The sequence below is a fragment of the Callospermophilus lateralis genome, unplaced genomic scaffold, assembly GCF_048772815.1.
Source record: "Callospermophilus lateralis isolate mCalLat2 unplaced genomic scaffold, mCalLat2.hap1 Scaffold_9667, whole genome shotgun sequence".
Classification (NCBI taxonomy): Eukaryota; Metazoa; Chordata; class Mammalia; order Rodentia; family Sciuridae; genus Callospermophilus; species Callospermophilus lateralis.
Window position 1 is genome coordinate 7,270 of NW_027517848.1, and position 3,520 is coordinate 10,789.

At 40.0% G+C, this 3,520-nt stretch overlaps 1 pseudogene; it reads left to right on the forward strand.

Annotated features, from left to right (window-relative positions):
* The first annotated feature begins 282 nt into the window (after positions 1-282).
* Positions 283-1,222, forward strand: LOC143641350 (olfactory receptor 2L13-like; annotated as a pseudogene).
* Positions 1,223-3,520: the final 2,298 nt, after the last annotated feature.

Below are 3,520 nucleotides of genomic sequence, written 5' to 3' on the forward strand. Positions count from 1 at the left end.
CTGGGTTTCCTGTGCCTGGTGTAGACTTTGTATTCCAAGACCATGCATGTGACCAGGATGTGCTGAGATGGTTACAGAGAGAACTGGGGCAGGAACATTGTATTCAGGTATTAAAATCAATTCAAGAAAAAGTACAGATTGAAACAAAAAAGCAACAAATAATTCTAAAGAAGCACTAATAAAGGCAATTCATTTTTATTCTCTTTTACTGTTTCAATTCATGTTTAATGTTCAATTTTTATTTTTTACTTACTTTCAAGGAATTCAAGAAACTAGGTTTTCATGGAGAAATGGAACCAAACTTCAAATGATTTCATTTTGTTGGGGCTGTTACCCCAAAACCAAACTGGCCTCCTTCTTTTGCTCCTCATCATCTCTGTGTTTGTTCTCGCCTGTTTGGGGAACTCAGGAATGACTGCCCTCATCTTCTTGGACCCGCGGCTCCACACCCCCATGTACTTTCTCCTCAGCCAGCTCTCCCTCATGGACCTGATGTACATCTCTACCACAGTCCCCAAAATGGTGTATAACTTCCTCTCTGGCCAGAGAAGTATCTCCTTTTTGAGTTGTGGTGTACAAAGCTTCTTCTTTGCGACCATGGCAAGTTCTGAAGGCTTACTCCTGGCCTCCATGGCCTATGACCGCTTTGTGGCCATCTGTCACCCCCTCCATTATCACATACATATGAGCAAAGAAATGTGTGTGAAGATGATCTTGATATCCTGGACACTAGGTTCCTTCAATGGCCTAGTCCACACTGTGTATACTCTTCATCTTCCATACTGCAGGTCCAGGACCATCAGTCACTTCTACTGTGACATCCCAGCCATGTTGCTTCTTGTCTGTACAGACACCTGGGTCTATGAATATGTGATTTTTTTTTAGTGCAGTTCTGATTCTCCTTCTTCCTTTCCTTGGCATTATGGCCTCCTATGGACGAGTTATTTTTTCTGTCTTTCACATGCACTCAAAAGAGGGGAGAAGAAAGGCCTTCACCACGTGCTCCACACATTTAACTGTTGTGACATTTTACTATGCTCCTTTTGCCTTCACTTATCTCCTTCCCAAGAATGTCCGCTCACCAGAAGAAGATAAGAACCTGGCTGTCTTCTACACCATCCTCACGCCCATGCTCAATCCCATCATCTATAGCCTGAGGAACAAGGAGGTGCTGGGGGCCATGGGAAGAGTGTGTGGGATGTTCTCCCCCAGGAAGAAGTGAGCACGGCCGTCCCTTCTTCTCTATGTGGCTTCTCTCCATGCAGACTGGGACACCCCGGTGCAGCACTCACCAATAGAATTATAATGTGATTCTACATATGTAATTAGATTTCTAGTGACCTGTTAAAATCAAATTAAAGTAAATATTGATTATTATATAGATTTATCTACCTTAATAATTAACATATTTATTTAGTTGAAAACACAAATGCTAACATTAACAATGTTGATATTATATTATTTTATATTATATATATTACTCAATATAATGTTAGTTCACATAATATTTTAATGTAGTAACATACTGATATTTAATATTGTCATTAGTATGTTTGACATTATACTCTCACTTTGCTTATATTGCTTGTTTTCATTCTACATTTTCCAACATTGTGTGACTTTTACGTTATATCCCATTAGCAGCTTGTACTGCATACACTTCAAGTTTCCTACAACCACATGGGGCCAGAGTCTCCTGATATCCAGCACTTCTGGGTGCCTAGTAGTCCTCTCCTTCGTGATCACATATGGGTTGTTATTCTCACTGTGATTCCTAGTCTTGGAACAAAGAATTATACTCTGAACACTTTAAAATAGACATTTCACTCAGTATGTGAGGGAGACCTTGTTTCAAGAAAAAGGAAAGGCTTGGGATATGGCCAGCCAGTAAGCACCCCTGGGTTCAATCCCAAGTACTAATAAAAAATCAGAAAACTCAACAACAAAAACCCATTTCTACTCTTCTAAATTTTAGTTTTGATTTTTGTAGAGATATTGAAATCCAAGTGGCTCCTAGGAAGTACAGTTATTTACATCTGTAATCTTTCTCCAGGCACACAATTCATAAAGAAGCTCATTCTACCACAGCTACCAAGGCCATGGTTTTCTCTTGCCTTTTTCATACTCCATGATGGAATACTTGCCATGGTTCTTGCCTTCACCGAAAGACCTTCCTTGGCCTTTGTCAGCAGGGCCTCATCTAAGCTGGACATGGGGTCTCTGATTTCCTAATATCTAAGTAGATAGTTTACTTCTAAGAGGGCACATTAATTTTAACATCCAACATCTCAGGTACAGCCATGTGCATACGGTCATTCTGACCCATCCTCTCTAATCTATCTGCCTGGTCAATTCCATGAGCTATGCCCAGGACATGAGCAATACCCAGTTCCATGAACATGCCCAGCTCCTTCCTAACCTATTCCCTGCCCACACACCCCAAACCTGTGCTTATGGGCTGTCTTGAGGTTACTAGACCTGACAGTCCTGGAGTGAGAAACTAGGTTTTCATGGAGAAATGGAACCAAACTTCAAATGATTTCATTTTGTTGAGGCTGTTACCCCAAAACCAAACTGGCCTACTTCTCTTGCTCCTGATCATCTCTGTGTTTCTTCTCATGTGTCTGGGGAACTCAGGAATGACTGCCCTCATCTTCTTAGACCCCTGGATCCACACCCCCTGAGCTGAGGTTTGACCAGGTGACATCTGCTATTAGTTCTGCCTCCTGCCTGGGCACTGTTCTTGGTGTGTACACATCCAGCCTGCTTCCTTGTGTGTCTGAAGATTTTATAAACCAGTGTATTTTAGGATGTTCATTTTTCTGTCTCAATGCAGATTAATTTCTTTCTCTTTCATTTGAAAATCCTGGGTGATACAATCAGATTGTAAATATCAGTTGAACTGTGGCTAGGAAGTCCTTTGGAGTGTAAGAGTAGTGACTATAGTGCTAAAGGAGGATTAAAATGATGTTTTAAATTTGGCTGAAAGGAAACATGATTTTACGATTGTTTAGAGTTCTGTAAAAGGAGTAAAAAAAAAAAAAAAAAAAAAACTCAGTTTAAGGTCCAAATATCAATCTGGCTTCAAACTTACGGGACACTTCCACATCTGTGGTCACTACAATGTCTTAAGTACTCAGTATTCAGAGATGGATACAACATCTACTCCTTAAAGAAAGTGCTTTTTTCCCCTCTAGATTTAAGGGTAAGAAAATATACATAAAGACTTTGAGGTAATACTTATAAGTTAATTGTTACTTCATCCCACATTAATCAGACTGCTGACCCACAATTGTAATGAGAAAGATAGGAAGAAACTATTCATTGATTTTCTTAAGTTCTCCTAGAATTGTACAGTCTTGAACCCTGAGATAATAGCCTGCACACCGGAGAAAATGTTGGCATCCAAAGTTTTAATACTAAGTACAGAACAGAGCTTCAAATCTGCATTGTGTACTTCATGATAGGAAGGTCAGATGCATGGGATTTTTTAAAAATATTGACTCATACTGGCTCCTTG